Consider the following 20,727-nt stretch of genomic DNA (forward strand, 5'->3'; position numbering starts at 1 on the left):
TACCTCTCCGATCCCCTACCCACCCCGCTGTGTTGGCTTACTGCAGGCATATGGCAGAGTTTGGAATATCATTGCTGATTAAAGAGCATCATTTCAGAAAGCTTGCGTAAAGTGCTGGATCCTTTTTTACAATGTTATATTGAGTTTACCTGTCGCTTGATGTTCACCTAGGCGTCCATGTAACCTCTAAGCATCATCAGCATTTTTAGCAATTTGGTGAGAACTGCTTTTTAGACTAATTATCTTCAAAAAACATTATATTATCTGTGTTAAATACCAGACTTTTAAGGATTTGATTGCAAGAGTATTTCCATTATTGAAACATCTTTCTTTCTCTGTCAACAGTTCCTGTAAATTTCAGACCCTGAAGATTAAAAAAAAATTAAGCAATGCCGCTTTCACCGCCTTCAACAAAAAGAATTTCTGTTCTTTACAAATGGTCATCAGGCTGCCCTACTGTAAGTGGGAAAATAGAATAAATATATATATATATACACATATATGTGTGTGTGTGTGTGTTCCATAATGTCCATAGTAACCGTATCTTCATATATATGTACACTGATGCACTCACAGAGAAGGTCTTGATTAGCTTTGGTTTGCACTGGATCCTTGAACTTGAATCTACTTGATTGTCATGTCTCTCCTGTATGTATATAGGAAGAGTCCGCTCAGTTCCCTGGAGCATCACTGTGATAAGCCGTTTGGGAGAGTCACCGGCGTTCCATAGTGAAATACAGCTACGTTCAATTGTTCTGCCAGGCTCTGCTTCGTGCTGCCCATGTTTTAGGCAGCACAAATTAGTTAGCAGGTCCCTTTAATGATTCCCATGCAGTCTACATACTGTATATTGCATTACATTACTGTAGACAACAACTACTATGTTCATCCACTGTTGTTTAGTGAGATGTTGTCAAGTTGTTAAATTGCTTTAATCATTTAGGCAACATGCAAATAATCAAGTTTGTATTTGACTTCCTTTTTCTGCTGTCATTTTCACGCAATTAGACATTTTATCTTTTATAATTTAAAGTGTAGTGTACCAGTAAAATACGATTTTGTCAAGAAACCCATTGACAAAACTTTATATTACGATTAGTTATATACCACCTGATTGTGGAAACTGAATTCAATTGCCTATACACCTGATCGTGGGAACTAAGTGAAGTTTAAACAGCTATTGCCACATAAAGTGTATCGCATTCACTTCACCTCCATACAGGGCCATACTGCCCCTCTGCAACATACAAACACAAAGCCCCTCTTCAAAAAATTCACACTGCCCCCTCTTTAAAAAAATACACACAATACTGCCCCTCTGAAAAATACACACACACACTGCCCCTCTGCAGAATATATACACTACTCTTCTGCAAAATACATACACACTACCCCTCTGCGAAATATATACACACAGACACAGCACCTCTGCAAAATACACACACACTGGCTCTCTGCAAAATGTATATACACACTGCAAAATATATACACACACACACTGTCCCCCTGAACAATATATACATACACTTCGCCATTTTACCGATACCCGTAGCGTCTCCATTTTTCGTGATCTCGAGTTGGGTGAGGGCTTATCATTTGCGCGCTGGTGCAGTTATGATCTTTTGATCGCCCATTATTGCATTTTAATGCAATGTCGCGGCGACCAAAAACACCTAATTCTGGCATCTTGACTCGCTACACCATTCAACGATCGGGTTAATCCTTTTTTATATTGATAGATCGGGCGATTCTGAACGTAACGATACCAAATATGTGTAGTTTTTTTTTTTTTTTTTTAATTGCTTTATTTTGAATGGAGCGAAAGGGGGGAGTGATTTGAACTATATTTTTAAAAACTTTTTTTTTTTTTTTACTTTTGGCATGCTTCAATAGACTCCACAGGAGACTATATGGCCTCTTTCACACTACCGTCGTACTCGGCCCGTCGCAGAGCGTCGGGCCGACGTACCGACTCCAGCGTTGTTTACGCCGCACAACGGGGGCAGCGGATGCTGTTTTTCCACGCATCCGCTGCCCCATTGTGAGGTGGGGGGCGGAGTTCCGGTCGCACATGCGCGGTCGGAAATGGCGGTCCGTCGGCCGCAAAAAAACATTACATGTAACGTTTTTTGCAGCCGACGGTCCGCCACAACACGGCGCAACCGTCGCACGATGGTTGCGACGTGTGGCAAAGCGTAGCGACGCTAATGCTAATCAATGGTGAAAAAACACATCCTGCAAGCACTTTTGCAGGATGCGTTTTTGCAGCCAAACGACGCATAGCGACGTGCAGTGCACGACGCTAGTGTGAAAGAAGCCTAAGCTGCCATAACTTGATTGTGTTTGCTACATACAGGTGATGATCATACCACCTGTATGTAGCAGAATTACCGACTTGCTATGAGCACCGACCACCAGGTGGCGCTCACAGCAATCCGGCACTAACAATCATAGAGGTCTCCAGGAGACCTCAGGTTGTCATTCCAACACACCAGTGACCCGCGATCACGTGATGGGCGTGATTGCCGGTAGCGCATGTTAAATGCCGCTGTCAGCATTTGACAGCGGCATTTAACTAGTTAATAGCCGTGAGTGGATCGCGATTCCACCCACGGCTGTTCCGGGCACATGTCAGCTGTTCAAAACAGCTGACATGTCCTTGGAAAGATGTGGGCTCACCGCAGGAGCCCACATCAAAGGTAGGGATACCGACATCGGCGTAAATCTACGCCATTTGTAGGATAGGGATTAAATGTGCTAGCGTCTAAAAGACCCAAATACAGGAGCATCACACAAAATTAGAATATAATCAAAAAATTAATTTATTTCAGCTCTTCAATACAAAGAGTGAAACTCGTGTATTAGGCTGCTTTCACACTAGCGTCGGTACGGGGCCGTCGCGCTGCGTCGGCCCGACATGCCGACGCATACTGTGACAAAAATGCCCGACGTGGGCAGCAGAAGCAGTCTTCAGACGCTTCCGCTGCCCCATTGCAAGGTCCGGGGAGGAGGGGGCGGAGTTTCGGCTGCGCATGCGCGGTCAAAAATGGCTGTCCCGACGCACAAAAAACGTTACATGTAACTTTTTTTGTGCCGGTGGTGCGCCAAAACACGGCGCAACCGTCGCACGACATAATGTTGATGATTATGGCTTACAGCCAATGAAAACCCCAAAGTCATTATCTCAGTAAATTAGAATACTTTATAACACCAGCTTGAAAAAATTATTTTATAATCTGAAATGTTGGCCTGTGAAAATTTATATTCAGTAAATGCAGTCAATACTTGGTCGTGGCTCCTTTTGCATCAATTACTGCATCAATGCTACTTTGCGTAGAGGCGATCAGCCTGTGGCACTGCTGAGATGTTATGGAAGCCCAGTTGCTTTGATAGCAGCCTTCAGCTCCTCTGCATTGTTGGGTCTGATGTCTCTCATTTTCTTGACAATACCCCACGGGATTAAGGTCAGATGAGTTTGATGGCCAATCAATCACAGTGATACTGTGCTTGATTGGCCAGCAAACTCGCCTGACCTTAGCCCCATAGAGAATCTATGGGGTATTGTAAAGAGGAAGATGAGAGACACCAGACCCAACAATGCAGACGAGCTGACGGCTGCTACCAAAGCAACTGGGCTTCCATAACATCTCAGCAGTGCCACAGGCTGATCACCTCCATTTGCCGCATTGATGCAGTAATTGATGCAAAAGGAACCCCGACCAAGTATTGACTGCATTTACTGAACAAACATTTCAGTAGGACATTTTGGATTTTAACCCCTTCATGACCTTGGGATTTTCCGTTTTTCTGTGTTCGTTTTTTGCTCCCCTCCTTCCCAGAGCCATAACTTTTTAATTTTTCCGTCAATTTGGCCATGTGTGGACTTATTTTTTGCGGGACCAGTTGTACTTTTGAACGACATAATTGGTTTTACCATGTCCATTTTACCATTTTTTTTAATTTTTTTTAACTTTTTTTTTTTACTTTTGCCATGCTTCAATAGCCTCCATGGGAGGCTAGAAGCAGGCACAGCACGATCTGCTACATAGCAGCGATCTGCTGTTCGCTGCTATGTAGTAGAAAATCAGGTGTGCTGTGAGCGCCGACCACAGGGTGGCGCTCACAGCTGCCGGGGATCAGTAACCATAGAGGTCTCAAGGACCTCTATGGTTACTATTCTGAAGCATCGCTGACCCCCGATCATGTGACGGGGTCGGCGATGCCATCATTTCCGGCCGCCCGGCCGGATGCGGTAGTTAAATGCCGCTGTCTGCGTTTGACAGCGGCATTTAACTAGTTAATAGGCTCGGGCAGATCGCGATTCTGCCCACGCCTATTGCGGGCACATGTCAGCTGTTCAAAACAGCTGACATGTCCCGGCTTTGATGCGGGCTCACCGTGGAGCCCTGCATCAAAGCAGGGGAGCTGACCTCGGACGTACTATCCCGTCCGAGGTCAGTAAAGGGTTAAAAATATTTTTTCAAGCTGGTATTATAAAGTATTCTAATTTACTGAGATAATGACTTTTGGGTTTTCATTGGCTGTAAGCCATAATCATCAACATTAACAGAAATAAATACTTCAAATAGATCACTCTGTTTGCAACGACTCTGAATGATATATGAGTTTCACTTTTTGTATTGACGAACTGAAATAAATTAACTTTTTGATGATATTCTAATTTTGTGAGATGCACCTGCTCATTTGAACATTGGAAGGGAGAGGAGTATGTGCAGCGGAAGGTCTGTCGTGCGTGCCTACAGAGAGTGCCCTGTGGCACGCATGCCATAGATTCGCCATCAATGGCATAGTGGATGGGATTTCAAGAAATGTCCACTATGCGTGCACAGAAACCTGCGGCTCACCCTTCGAAGATGGGCATGTGGCGCGTCTCTCCTAACTGCAGCATGTCCAATTCTCTTGCGGAAACACTGGTCTCTGCAAGAGAAATTTCACTAGTAGAATGTATTGGACGCGGTGAATCCGCACAGTTCAGTGAAAACATGCGGTTTCACCTGCATTCAATAGGCTTCAGCGCTTTAGACACAGCAAACATAAGCTGCATCCAAAGCACTGCCACTACTGGATCGTGTGCACCCAGCCTCAGACTCTAGATGAGAAAGTGATTTAGAAAATAAAAAGCCACAATGGAGTAGAGAGAGACTTTGAAAGTTTGAAAAAACAGTGCTATATTACAGTAGAATCTCCTCTCCATTGACATTACTGGGGAGGGCTGGGGGCATAGACATCACTCGGAGGGCTGGGGGGGCATCGACACAACTTGGCTATGCTAAAATAAGCATCTGCATATGTATTCACCCCTTTTGCTACAAAACCCCTAAAAATTTCTGGTGCAAGCAATTACCATCATAAGCCACATGCTTAATACAAGGAAATCCACCTGTGTGCAATCTGTGTCACACGGTCTGTCGGTATATGCATATCTTCCTGAAAGGCCACTGACGCTGCAACACCATGAAGCAAGAGGCACCGCTAACCAAACATCATAACATGTATATTGTCATTGTACAAAATTACCCATTGGTGTACAACACCAGTAGACCATAGATTTTAGTAAAAGGGTAGATAAATAAGGAAATAATGTGTAATAAAATTTAACTTTTAATGTATATAAATAAAAACCTTTTAAATTCACAAACATCCAATAAGGATGTATATTGGATCACAATAATATATTATTAATTCCAGCTGTGATCCACTAATTCCTTATAAATGTAAAATATATTATTATTTATAAGGGACAACTGTAAGAGAACTCTTTTTTTTGTATGATAGATTAATTACTGAGCCTGAGAGGAAACTTTAAATTGCACAGTCACCAATTAGTGATTATAAGCCTGTAATTAGTTTTGGATGATCTTATACTGTATTGTCAGTCAAGATTATTAATAAATTGTGACTGATCCACATGTGTCTGTTTATTGACTGATGTGTACATAGAATATGTTTTACTTAAGAGCATGGCTCCGTCATCGTCTCTGTTTCAGACAGATCGCATTTGATAGATTAGATAGATTATAGATCTCCTGTGATAGGCTATATGCTTGCCATTTATGTAGGGCAGCTTAAGTTGAGTGTTGTAATATGAACTTGTTTCGTCCAATATTGGATTGGCGGCTATTCATTCCACTTTGATAGTCGCATCTACAATACAGACCAAAAGTTTGGACACACTGTTAGGAGTTGAGTTCCCGCCACTGCACAGGGGGAATCTCGAGCCATGTCTGCTGCGGTCTCCCATTCTGCATCAGCCGCAGTGGAGCCTGCTCAGTGGAGATGTCGGTCCCAGAGTCTCACTGAATCTAATACTGTGCAAAGGGTTACTGCCTCTCCAGGCTCTGCTATTGTACCCTGCACTGGTCTGCAGCAAGCAGGCTTTTCTGGGACTAAGTCCTACTTTGCACACACTGAGCATGCCCAGGGTAAGATCTCTCAATGGAGATCAAGGGTCACATGCTCAGGTACTGCAGCAACTTCCATTGGTCCTCCAGGAAGGCCCTGTACCTGATCAAGTTCTGTGGAAGTCTTCCATTGGTCCTTCTGGGAAGGTCCAGAAGTTGCTGCAGCTATAAAATGTTCTCATGACCGCACAGCCCTGCGCTAGTATCGAATGTGTACAAGCTCAGTGCCAGTGTGCTCGTGTGTGTGGTCAGGGACCCGGCTGAAATAAGCCCATAGAATGCTGGCACCTCCGTCGAGGAATTTTGTGTATATGCAGTCAGGGACCCGGCTGAAATAAGCCCATAGAATGCTGGCACCTCCGGCGAGGAGTTTCTTATGAGTGAATTCAGGGCTGGCTAATAGCCATTAGAATCCCGGCTCCACCGGAGAGGAGCAGCGTGTTTGCTTTGGACTGCATGACCACTGTCAGCTCTACTCAGTAGCTCTGTTCCCTGTGAGCTAAACTGGCCACAGTGATCTCTTTACTACGGGCTCTGTGAAGTTACAGAGTTCGTTTATACTAATTTACTTCACCGCCTTACTTAGCAGCGGGTTCTTTCCTGCACGGTGGATCCCGGGTTGCGAACGCACCTATCTCGCCTAATAAATATATTCGGTGCGTTCCGCCAACCCTAACACACACCTTCTCATTTAAAGATTTTTCTGTATTTTCATGACTATGAAAATTGTACATTCACACTGAAGACATCAAAACTATGAATTAATACATGTGGAGTTCTACTTAACAAAAAAGTGTGAAATGACTGAAAATATGTCTTATATTCTAGGTTCTTCAAAGTAGCCACCTTTTGCTTTGATGACTGTGTAGCGCCCCCACTGCCGCAGGGCCGAGGGGTACCCGGTACCGGGCCTCTGAGTCTCTGCTCTGGGGTGGTCACGTGGTTAGACCCGGTCCGTGACCCTGCTGAGGGGCGCACAATGATAGATGCGATGGTAATGTTGCGGTGCAGTGTAGGTCGTAGTAAATAACGAGGACACCAGGTTGCAGTCTCTTTACCTCTTTACTGAAGGTTTTAGAGTCCTCAGTCCAGAGTGCTGTCAACAGGGCTGTCAGAGACCGGCCGGTCCAAAGGCACATCAGGAGTTTCCTTTTCAGGTGGGAATCAGTGTCTACCTTCTAGCGCTGGGTGTTGTAGTTCTTCCCTGCTGAGCTCCCGGGATAGTCCTCACAACTGATTCTGCCTGTCTCTGATGTTCGTTCTCTCCGTCCCCCAGGTGATATGGTAGGACGCACCCGTATGACGGGGTAGGCCTGGAGTTCTTCCGGGACCCTAGAGTCGCCCCTCTCCCACAGCTGCCTCCGTTGTCTGCTTAGGTGATTTGTGTGAGACAGCCAACCTATAATTGGCTGCCCTGCCGTGGTTTGCAGTAGTACTTAGAGTCTCTTACTTGCTCGGCGTTCCGGCCACCGACTGTTTGCGCCTCAGAAGGATGTTGCCTCGGTCTAACAGCACGACTCCTTCTGGTCCTAATTCCTCTTTACTGTATTCCCGTTGTTCACTGGTTAGTTCTGCTCTTAGGAGTCTGCCAGGATCCCATCCCTGACAGGTCCTCTCACTAGCTCTTCCCAGTTACTTCTCTCCCTGTCTTCCTGTCCAACCCCCAGTTTTACCAGAGTGTGAGGAGTGGCCTACTAGATAGAACCACCCCCCCTGGCGGCCGGAGTGTGAAGTCTAGTGTGAGTGTTACCTGGTCAGAGAAACTCCTTTAGTGCAATCAGACGTAACACCACTCCCCTTAGTGGCAGAGCGACATTACTGCAACGACCAGGACTCTGGGGCGCTGCAACTGCTTTGCACACTCTTGGCATTCTCTTGATGAGCTTCAAGAGGTAGTCACCGGAAATGGTCTTCCAACAATCTTGAAGGCATTCTCAGAGATGCTTAGCACTTGTTGGCCCTTTTGCCTTCACTCTGCGGTACAGCTCACCCCAAACCATCTTGATTGGGTTCAGGTCTGGATACTGTGGAGGCCAGGTCATCTGGCGTAGCACCCCATCACTCTCCTTCTTGGTCAAATAGCCCTTACACAGCCTGGAGGTGTGTTTGGGGTCATTGTCCTGTTGAAAAAAAAAAAGATGGTCCAACTAAACGCAAACCGGATGGAATAGCATGCCGCTGCAAGATGCTATGGTAGCCATGCTGGATCAGTATGCCTTCAATTTTGAATAAATCCCCAACAGTGTCACCAGCAAAGCACCTTCATACCATCACACCTCCTCCTCCATGCTTCACGGTGGGAACCAGGCATGTAGAGTCTATCCGTTCACCTTTTCTGCGTCGCACAAACACACGGTGGTTGGAACCAAAGATCTCAAATTTGGACTCATCCGACCAAAGCACAGATTTCCACTGGTCTAATGTCTATTCCTTGTGTTCTTTAGCCCAAACAAGTCTCTTCTGCTTGTTGCCTGTCCTTAGCAGTGGTTTCCTAGCAGCTATTTTACCATGAAGTCCTGCTGCACAAAGTCTCCTCTTAACAGTTGTTGTAGAAATGTGTCTGCTGCTAGAACTCTGTGTGGCATTGACCTGGTCTCTAATCTGAGCTGCTGTTAACCTGCGATTTCTGAGGCTGGTAACTCGGATAAACTTATCCTCAGAAGCAGAGGTGACTCTTGGTCTTCCTTTCCTGGGGCGGTCCTCATGTGAGCCAGTTTCTTTGTAGCGATTGATGGTTTTTGCCACTGCACTTGGGGACACTTTCAAAGTTTTCCCAATTTTTCGGACTGACTGACCTTCATTTCTTAAAGTAATGATGGCCACTCATTTTTCTTTACTTAGCTGATTTTTTCTTGCCATAATACAAATTCTAACAGTCTATTCAGTAGGACTGTCAGCTGGGTATCCACCAGACCTCTGCACAACACAACTGATGGTCCCAACCCCATTTATAAGACAAGAAATCCCACTTATTAAACCTGACAGGGCACACCTGTGAAGTGAAAACCATTCCCGGTGACTACCTCTTGAAGCTCATCAAGAGAATGCCAAGAGTGTGCAAAGCAGTCATCAAAGCAAAAGATGGCTACTTTGAAGAACCTAGAATATAAGACATAATTTCAGTTGTTTCACACTTTTTGTTAAGTATATAATTCCACATGTGTTAATTCATAGTTTTGATGCCTTCAGTGTGAATGTTCAATTTTCATAGTCATGAAAATACAGAAACATCTTTAAATGACAAGGTGTGTCCAAACTTTTGGTCTGTACTGTACCTTTGCGCAGACAGTTGGGATGATCGTATATTATTTGACAGCTGTTATGGCGATCTCAAGAGCCAACTTTATTTCTTTTATACCTTTATTTTCATGCACTCCGCTATTCACACCACTGAATTAGCCGCATCTACTGATACACAGCTACTGTGGGTGATCGCATGTGATTATAGCGTATAGATAGATATTTCAGTCTTTGCTTGGGAATTCTACAGCACCTACTGGGTGACCTTTATTCTCTGTGATGCCTCTCTCAATGCCCTCCTTGCCCTGACTGAGCGTTTTCATGGGTGGCCCTCTCTTGACAGGTTTGCTGTTTTACCATGTTCTTTCCATTTGATAATAAATTTGATGGTGCTTTTGTGGGTCATCAGAGACTGTGATTTTTTTTATAACCTGATCATGACTTGTACTTTTCAACGACTTATTTGGATATCTCCTTGGTCTTCATGATGTTGTTTGGTTCCTGGTGCCTCTGGATTAACGGTGTTGCAGCCTCTGTGGCCTTTCAGAAAAGGTGTCTATATTGACAGACCATGTAACACTGAGGCCTCCTTCACACTTACTGGTGACTTCTGTACTGGAAAAATAAGTACTGGTGAAATCCGTGTTCCATGTCCGGGTACCATCCGTGTGTATGTATGCGACATCTGTGTGCTGTCCGTGTCCCTTTGCTGTCAGTGTGACATGTATGGAGTGAAATACAGCATAGAAATTAAAGAGTTTTATGTATTATTAAATATGTTCAAAGATGGAGCTAGATAGTATCAGTGCTTTGTGTGCTTATTTTTTTGTACTTTTACTTACCGTATATACTCGAGTATAAGCCGAGATTTTCAGCCCATTTTTTTGGGCTGAAAGTCCCCTTCTCGGCTTATACTCGAGTCATACCCAGGGGTCCGCAGGGGAGGGGGAGCGGGGGCTGTCTATACTCACCTGCTCCTGGCGCGGTCCCTGCAAATCCCTGGCTTCGCCAGCAGCTTCTTCCTGTAGTGAGCGGTCACATGGTACCGCTCATTACAGTAATGAATATGCGGCTCCACCTCCCATAGAGGCGGAGCCGCATATTCATTACTGTAATGAGCGGTAACGGTGACCGACCGCTCACTACAGGAAGAAGCTGCGGGAAGCAGGGACTGCACAGCGCCAGGAGCAGGTGAGTATACCGGGGAGGGGGAGCGCTGCGTGATATTCACCTGCTCCTCGTTCCGGCGCCGCTCCATCTTCTGCAGTGACGCTGAAGTCAGAGGGAGCGGTGACGTGGTTAGTGCGCGCCCTCTGCCTCAACGTCAGTGCAGGAGACGCTGAAGACTGAGCGGCGCCGAAACAAGGAGCAGGTGAATATAGCAAGTGCCAAGGGCCTGAGCGACGGAGAGGTATGTGATTTTTTATCGCAGCAACAGCGAATGGGGCCATAAAGTTTGTGCAGCACTATATGGGGGCCATAACGTTTGTGCAGCACTATATGGGGGCCATAACGTTTGTGCAGCACTATATGGGGGCCATAACGTTTGTGCAGCACTATATGGGGCCATATCGTTTGTGCAGCACTATATGGGGCCATAACGTGTGTGCAGCATTATATGGGGCAAGTGTCTATATTGGGCAACTTATGGGACCATAACGTTTGTGCAGCACTATATAGGGGCCATAACATTTGTGCAGCACTATATGGGGGCCATAACATTTGTGCAGCACTATATGGGGGCCATAACATTTGTGCAGCACTATGTGGGGCAAGTGTCTGTATGGGGTCATAATTAACTTTTGTGCAGCACTATATGGGGCCATAACGTTTGTGCAGCACTATATGGGGCAAGTGTCTGTATGGGGCCATAATCAACGTTTGTGCAGCACTATATGGGGCAAATATCTTTATGGAGCATCTTATGGGGCCATAATCAACATTTGTGCAGCATTATATTGGGCAACTGTGTCTATGAAGCATCTTATGGGGCCATTATTAACCTTTATGTAGGATTATATGGGGCATATTTTAATATAGAGCATCTTATGGGGCCATCATGAACTGCATGGAGCATTATATGGGGCTACTGATTCAATATGGATATTCAAAAACACTTAACCTACTGATGTCTCAATTGATTTTACTTTTATTGGCATCTATTTTTACTTTTGACATTTACCGGTAGCTGCTGCATTTTCCACCCTAGGCTTATACTCGAGTCATTACGTTTTCCCAGTTTTTTGTGGCAAAATTAGGGGGGTCGGCTTATACTCGGGTCAGCTTATACTCGAGTATATACGGTACTTTATAAAGACATAAATAAATAAAAAAAAATTGACATGGGGTAACCCATAATTTTCCTAACCAGCTGAGGAAAAGCCAATGGCTGGGGGCTGATGTTAACATACTGGGAAGTAAGTGGCCAGTACCCATATAGATTCCATACTATGAATATAGCAAATTTTCCTTTATTAAAAAATTGTTTAGTACATTTTGTTGGAAAAATGAGAGAGTACATTTTGCTGGGGAAAAATATATTTCAAACATTGTGCTGATGTATAGTAGAGATGTGGGAAATGTTATTTATTAACTATTGTGTTTGACATGACATGACTCTGATTTATTTAAAGACCAAAAAATTACATTTGAAAACTACAAAATTTTCACAATTTTTGTCAATTTTTTTTCTTTTGAAAATAAACGCAAGTTATATGTTACTACTATCATAGAGTACAATATGTCATGAAAAAACAATCTCGGAATCAGTGGGATATGTTGAAGCTTCCAGAGTTATTACCTCATAAAGTGACACTGAGTGGTAAAATTAGGCCCAGTCATGAAGGTGAATACAGACTTGGGCTGTAAATGTGTTAATAGCCTAGGAATGGGCCATGGATATGGACCCCCTCCCAGACGTCAGAACAATAGAACATCAGCTCCCAGCCACCCAAGAAATGGCGAATCAATTACATGCGCCAATTCTGGATCTTAGCCTCCGCTCTTCCCCCTTGCCCTGGTGTGGTGGTAAGTGGGGTATTAGTTGTGGGGTTGATGTCAGCTGTTTTATGTCGTGTACCAGACATCCCAATTACTAACATTTATATGGGAAAGTAGGATCCTGCTGTATATAAAACGTCTAAAGGGGTGGAGTGCTCAGTCAGAGAGCTTAACTATACCAATATCAAAAGACTGGCTGGCACAACCAAACAGAGAACAAGTGCTTACTAAGAGTAGCCCCCTCCATACATAACAGTCAAATAAAGTAGCAATCTGTAGCATTATAGCATGCAAACTTGAAAAATATTAAATTTAAATAGCTTTACTGCTCTAGAAAAATTCAGAATACTTAGCGCATTTATTGGCCAATTCACATTTGCCCAGTAGCCGTCATAAGGCAATACCCGTTGCTGGGAACCTGCCTGGGTGAAGCCTCTCTTGGGCTAAAGCCTACATTTATATGGGAAGATAGTATCCTGCTGTTACTAAAAACGCCTGAGGCTGCGTTGTGGAGTGCTTAGTCTGACAAAAATAAGTATACTTATATCAAAAGACTGACCAGGACATCCAAACAGAAAACAGGTAAGAACAGGTGCTCAGTAAGAGTAACCATCGCCATTCCTAACCAACAAAGTAGCAATCTGTATCGCTATAGCATGCAAAAATTAAATATATTTAATTTTAACTGCATTAATGCTGTGGAAAAATATAAAAATTGAGAATCCTTAGCCATTAGTTGGCCAATTTATATTTATCTAATACCTAAAGACTGACTGGCACATCCAAACAGAAAACAGGTGGGAACAGGTGCTTACTAAGAGTAACCATAGCCTTTTATAAATCGCAAATAAAGTAGCACTCTGTAGCGCTAAGGCATGCAAATATGAAATATATTTCATTTTAACTGCATTAATGCTGTGAAAAATTATAAAAATTGAGAATCCTTAGCGCATTAGTTGGCCAATTTATTTGTACTCAGCAGTCACTTTAAGGCAATTCTCGTTGCTGGAAACCTGCCTGTATTTATATGGGAAAGTAGGATCCTGCTATATTTAAAAACATCTGATAGGTGGAGTGCTCAGTCAGAGAGCTCAAATATACTAGTATCAAAAGACTGACCTCCACATCCAAACAGAAAACAGGTGCTCACTAAGAGTGGCCATCTCCATTTATAACCAACAAATCAAGTAGCACTCTGGAGTGCTATAGCAAGCCAACATGAAATATATGAAACTTGTTTGGCTTTACTGCTCTAGAAAAATTGAGGATACCTAGTGCATTAATTGGCCCATTCATGTTTACCCAGTCACCAACATAAGGCAATTCTCGTTTCTGGGAACCAGTCTGTGTGAATTCTTTATTAGGCTAAAGCCTACATTTATATGGGAAGGTAGGCTCCTGCTGTTGTTAAAAATGCCTGAGGCTAAGGTGTGGAGTGCCCAGTCAGAGAGCTTACGTATACTAATATCAAAAGACTGACCTCCACATCCAAACAGAAAACAGGTGTGAACAGGTGCTCACTGAGTAGCTATCTTCTTTTCTAACCAACAAAGTAGCACTCTGTAGCAGTATAGCATGCAAATATGAAATGTAAACAATTTTATTTGCATTAATACATTAATGCGAATGCTTCGCGCATACATTGGCCATTTTATGTGCACCCGGCAGTCACTTTAAGGCCATTCTCGTTGCTGGGAACCTGCCTGTGTGAATCCTCTCTTGTGATAAAGCCTACATTTATATGGGGAGGGATCCTGCTGTATTTAAAAACAGCTGAGGGGTGGAGTGCAGTCAGAGAGCTTAATTACGCTAGTATCAAAAGACTGACTGGCACATCCAAACAGAAAACAGGTGGGAACAGGTGCTCTGTAAGAGTAACCATCGCCATTCCTGACCAACAAAGTAGCACTCTGTATCGCTATAGCATGCAAAAATTAAATATATTTAATTTTAATTGCATTAATGCTGTGTAAAATTATAAAAATTGAGAATCCTTAGCCATTAGTTGGCCAATTTATGTGTACTCAGCTGTCACTTTAAGGCCATTCTCGTTGCTGCGATCCTGCCTGTATTTGTTAGGGGTCGAGATCCCGTCTCTGCACAAGGGGAATCTCAGGCCATCTCCGCTGCGGTCTCCCATTCTTCTCCTGCCGCAGTGGAGCCTGCTCAGCCTGAGACATCGGTCCCAGCGTCTCACTCAGTCTGACTCTGTGCAAAGGGTTTCTGCTGCTTTTCCAGCTTCTGCCATTGAAGCCAGTGCTGGGCAGCGGCGAGCAGACGCTTTTGGGACTAAGTCTTGCTTTTTCCCTTCTGAGCCTGCCCAGGGTAAGATCTCTCATTGGAGACCGAGGGTCACATGCTTGGATCCTGCAGCAAAGCCCATTGGTTCTCCAGGAAGGTCCTGAAGGTGCTCAGGCTCTGTGGCAGCCTCTCATTGGTCCTTCTAAGAAGGTCTTGTACTTGCTGCAGCTATAAAAGGTTTGCATGGCCGCACGGCCATGCGCTAGTATCAAATCTAAGTTATGAGCTTTGCACCAGTGAGGTTACGTGTGTATGTGTTCAGGGACCCGGCTGAAATAAGCCCCTAGAATACCGGCACCTCCGGTGAGGAGATTGAGTGTATGGATTCAGGGCTCCGGCTGAAATAAGCCCCTAGAATACCGGCTCCTCCAGTGAGGAGATTGTATGGTTGAGTAACCACAAACTGCTATCTGCTCGGCAGTTGCTGTGTACTCCTGTGAGGTTAACAGGACACAGTGCTTTCTTTAGGCGACTCTGTGAAGTAACAGAGTTCGCTTCTACCGCCATATAGGGCCGCCATTTGCCAGCAGCAGGTTCTCTCCTGCACGGTGGACCCCGGGCTGCGAACGCATCAAATAACATCTGTCTATTTACTCGGTGTGTTCCACCAGCCCTAACAGTATTTATATGGGAAAGTAGATCCTGCTATATTTAATAACATCTGATAGGTGGAGTGCTCAGTCAGAGAGCTCAAATATACTAATATCAAAAGACTGACCTCCACATCCAAACAGAAAACAGGTGCTCACTAAGAGTAGCCATCTCCATTTATAACCAACAAATCAAGTAGCACTCTGGAGTGCTATAGCAAGCCAACATGAAATATATGAAACTTGTTTGGCTTTACTGCTCTAGAAAAGTTGAGGATACCTAGTGCATTAATTGGCCCATTCATGTTTGCCCAGTCGCCAACATAAGGCGATTCTCGTTTCTGGGAACCAGTCTGTGTGAATTCTTTATTAGGCTAAAGCCTACTTTTATATGGGAAGGTAGGCTCCTGCTGTTGTTAAAAATGCCTGAGGCTGAGGTGTGGAGTGCCCAGTCAGAGAGCTTATGTATACTAATATCAAAAGACTGACCTCCACATCTAAACAGAAAACAGGTGTGAACAGGTGCTCACTAAGAGTAGCTATCTTCTTTTCTAACCAACAAAGTAGCACTCTGTAGCAGTATAGCATGCAAATATGAAACGTAAACAATTTTATTTGCATTAATACATTAATGAGAATGCTTCGCGCATACATTGGCCATTTTATGTGCACCCGGCAGTCACTTTAAGGCCATTCTCGTTGCTGGGAACCTGCCTGTGTGAATCCTCTCTTGTGATAAAGCCTACATTTATATGGGGAGGGATCCTGCTGTATTTAAAAACAGCTGAGGGGTGGAGTGCAGTCAGAGAGCTTAATTACGCTAATATCAAAAGACTGACTGGCACATCCAAACAGAAAACAGGTGGGAACAGGTGCTCTGTAAGAGTAACCATCGCCATTCCTAACCAACAAAGTATCACTCTGTATCGCTATAGCATGCAAAAATTAAATATATTTAATTTTAATTGCATTAATGCTGTGTAAAATTATAAAAATTGAGAATCCTTAGCCATTAGTTGGCCAATTTATGTGTACTCAGCTGTCACTTTAAGGCCATTCTCGTTGCTGTGAACCTGCCTGTATTTGTTAGGGGTCGAGATCCCATCTCTGCACAAGGGGAATCTCAGGCCATCTCCGCTGCGGTCTCCCATTCTTCTCCTGCCGCAGTGGAGCCTGCTCAGCCTGAGACATCAGTCCCAGCGTCTCGCTCAGTCTGACTCTGTGCAAAGGGTTTCTGCTGCTTTTCCAGCTTCTGCCATTGAAGCCAGTGCTGGGCAGCGGCGAGCAGACGCTTTTGGGACTAAGTCCTGCTTTTCCCCTTCTGAGCATGCCCAGGGTAAGATCTCTCATTGGAGACCGAGGGTCACATGCTTGGATCCTGCAGCAAAGCCCATTGGTTCTCCAGGAAGGTCCTGAAGGTGCTCAGGCTCTGTGGCAGCCTCTCATTGGTCCTTCTAGGAAGGTCTTGTACTTGCTGCAGCTATAAAAGGTTTGCATGGCCGCACGGCCATGCGCTAGTATCAAATCTAAGTTATGTGCTTTGCGCCAGTGTGGTTACGTGTGTATGTGTTCAGGGACCCGGCTGAAATAAGCCCCTAGAATACCGGCACCTCCGGTGAGGAGATTGAGTGTATGGATTCAGGGCTCCGGCTGAAATAAGCCCCTAGAATACCGGCTCCTCCGGTGAGGAGATTGTATAGTTGCGTAACCACAAACTGCTATCTGCTCGGCAGTCGCTGTGTACTCCTGTGAGGTTAACAGGACACAGTGCTTTCTTTAGGCGACTCTGTGAAGTAACAGAGTTCGCTTCTACCGCCATATAGGGCCGCCATTTGCCATCAGCAGGTTCTCTCCTGCACGGTGGACCCCGGGCTGCGAACGCATCAAATAACATCTGTCTATTTACTCGGTGTGTTCCACCAGCCCTAACAGTATTTATATGGGAAAGTAGATCCTGCTATATTTAATAACATCTGATAGGTGGAGTGCTCAGTCAGAGAGCTCAAATATACTAATATCAAAAGACTGACCTCCACATCCAAACAGAAAACAGGTGCTCACTAAGAGTAGCCATCTCCATTTATAACCAACAAATCAAGTAGCACTCTGGAGTGCTATAGCAAGCCAACATGAAATATATGAAACTTGTTTGGCTTTACTGCTCTAGAAAAGTTGAGGATACCTAGTGCATTAATTGGCCCATTCATGTTTACCCAGTCGCCAACATAAGGCGATTCTCGTTTCTGGGAACCAGTCTGTGTGAATTCTTTATTAGGCTAAAGCCTACATTTATATGGGAAGGTAGGCTCCTGCTGTTGTTAAAAATGCCTGAGGCTAAGGTGTGGAGTGCCCAGTCAGAGAGCCTATGTATACTAATATCAAAAGACTGACCTCCACATCCAAACAGAAAACAGGTGTGAACAGGTGCTCACTAAGAGTAGCTATCTTCTTTTCTAACCAACAAAGTAGCACTCTGTAGCAGTATAGCATGCAAATATGAAACGTAAACAATTTTATTTGCATTAATACATTAATGAGAATGCTTCGCGCATACATTGGCCATTTTATGTGCACCCGGCAGTCACTTTAAGGCCATTCTCGTTGCTGGGAACCTGCCTGTGTGAATCCTCTCTTGTGATAAAGCCTACATTTATATGGGGAGGGATCCTGCTGTATTTAAAAACAGCTGAGGGGTGGAGTGCAGTCAGAGAGCTTAATTACGCTAATATCAAAAGACTGACTGGCACATCCAAACAGAAAACAGGTGGGAACAGGTGCTCTGTAAGAGTAACCATCGCCATTCCTAACCAACAAAGTATCACTCTGTATCGCTATAGCATGCAAAAATTAAATATATTTAATTTTAATTGCATTAATGCTGTGTAAAATTATAAAAATTGAGAATCCTTAGCCATTAGTTGGCCAATTTATGTGTACTCAGCTGTCACTTTAAGGCCATTCTCGTTGCTGTGAACCTGCCTGTATTTGTTAGGGGTCGAGATCCCATCTCTGCACAAGGGGAATCTCAGGCCATCTCCGCTGCGGTCTCCCATTCTTCTCCTGCCGCAGTGGAGCCTGCTCAGCCTGAGACATCGGTCCCAGCGTCTCGCTCAGTCTGACTCTGTGCAAAGGGTTTCTGCTGCTTTTCCAGCTTCTGCCATTGAAGCCAGTGCTGGGCAGCGGCAAGCAGACGCTTTTGGGACTAAGTCCTGCTTTTCCCCTTCTGAGCATGCCCAGGGTAAGATCTCTCATTAGAGACCGAGGGTCACATGCTTGGATCCTGCAGCAAAGCCCATTGGTTCTCCAGGAAGGTCCTGAAGGTGCTCAGGCTCTGTGGCAGCCTCTCATTGGTCCTTCTAGGAAGGTCTTGTACTTGCTGCAGCTATAAAAGGTTTGCATGGCCGCACGGCCATGCGCTAGTATCAAATCTAAGTTATGTGCTTTGCGCCAGTGTGGTTACGTGTGTATGTGTTCAGGGACCCGGCTGAAATAAGCCCCTAGAATACCGGCACCTCCGGTGAGGAGATTGAGTGTATGGATTCAGGGCTCCGGCTGAAATAAGCCCCTAGAATACCGGCTCCTCCGGTGAGGAGATTGTATGGTTGCGTAACCACAAACTGCTATCTGCTCGGCAGTTGCTGTGTACTCCTGTGAGGTTAACAGGACACAGTGCTTTCTTTAGGCGACTCTGTGAAGTAACAGAGTTCGCTTCTACCGCCATATAGGGCCGCCATTTGCCAGCAGCAGGTTCTCTCCTGCACGGTGGACCCCGGGCTGCGAACGCATCAAATAACATCTGTCTATTTACTCGGTGTGTTCCACCAGCCCTAACAGTATTTATATGGGAAAGTAGATCCTGCTATATTTAATAACATCTGATAGGTGGAGTGCTCAGTCAGAGAGCTCAAATATACTAATATCAAAAGACTGACCTCCACATCCAAACAGAAAACAGGTGCTCACTAAGAGTAGCCATCTCCATTTATAACCAACAAATCAAGTAGCACTCTGGAGTGCTATAGCAAGCCAACATGAAATATATGAAACTTGTTTGGCTTTACTGCTCTAGAAAAGTTGAGGATACCTAGTGCATTAATTGGCCCATTCATGTTTACCCAGTCGCCAACATAAGGCGATTCTCGTTTCTGGGAACCAGTCTGTGTGAATTCTTTATTAGGCTAAAGCCTACATTTATATGGAAAGGTAGGCTCCTGCTGTTGTTAAAAATGCCTGAGGCTAAGGTGTGGAGTGCCCAGTCAGAGAGCTTATGTATACTAATATCAAAAGACTGACCTCCACATCCAAACAGAAAATAGGTGTGAACAGGTGCTCACTAAGAGTAGCTATCTTCTTTTCTAACCAACAAAGTAGCACTCTGTAGCAGTATAGCATGCAAATATGAAACGTAAACAATTTTATTTGCATTAATACATTAATGAGAATGCTTCGCGCATACATTGGCCATTTTATGTGCACCCGGCAGTCACTTTAAGGCCATTCTCGTTGCTGGGAACCTGCCTGTGTGAATCCTCTCTTGTGCTAGAGCCTACATTTATATGGGACGGTGGGATCCTAAGATATTTAAAAACAGCTGAGGGATGGAGTGCAGTCATAGTGCTTAATTATACTAATATCAAAAGACTGACTGGCACATCCTAACAGAAAACTGGTGGAAACAGATGCGTCCTAAGAGTAGCCATCTCCATATATAACCAAGAAGTGCTCGCCCCCAGTGATAACAACTCATACAGGGAAAAGAAGTGCACGCCCCCAGTGATAACAACTCATATAGGGAGAAGTGCTCGCCCCCAGTGATAACAACTCATACAGGGAGAAGTGCTCGCCCCCAGTGATAACAACTCATATATGGAGAAGAAGTGCTCTACCCCAGTGATAACAACTCATACAGGGAGAAGTGCTCGCCCCAGTGATAACAACGCATATAGGACGAAGTGCTCACCCCCAGTGATAACAACTCTGTGAAGAGCGGAACAAAAATGGTTACCTCAATGAACCAAAAAGGAATTTGTGATCAATATTGACCTGTCCATTCAAGGACATTTTAGCTATAGTGTGAAATCCTATTTTTTGTTTGTGAAACTGCCACTTAGGCGAAACTGTACTGTTTTGTTTGTTGTGAAACTATCACATAGCCGAAACTGTTTTTTTTGTCT

At 44.5% G+C, this 20,727-nt stretch overlaps 1 protein-coding gene across 1 annotated transcript in view; it reads left to right on the plus strand.

Annotated features, from left to right (window-relative positions):
• The first annotated feature begins 340 nt into the window (after positions 1-340).
• LOC143768887 (uncharacterized) overlaps positions 341-20,727 on the plus strand; it is a 38,309-nt gene continuing 17,922 nt past the window's right edge. The window contains exon 1 of the mRNA XM_077257506.1: positions 341-458. The gene's annotated coding sequence lies outside the window, so the exon portion shown is untranslated. The remainder of the gene's footprint in view (positions 459-20,727) is intronic.

This window comes from Ranitomeya variabilis, chromosome 4 (assembly GCF_051348905.1).
Source record: "Ranitomeya variabilis isolate aRanVar5 chromosome 4, aRanVar5.hap1, whole genome shotgun sequence".
In the NCBI taxonomy this organism is placed as follows: domain Eukaryota; kingdom Metazoa; phylum Chordata; class Amphibia; order Anura; family Dendrobatidae; genus Ranitomeya; species Ranitomeya variabilis.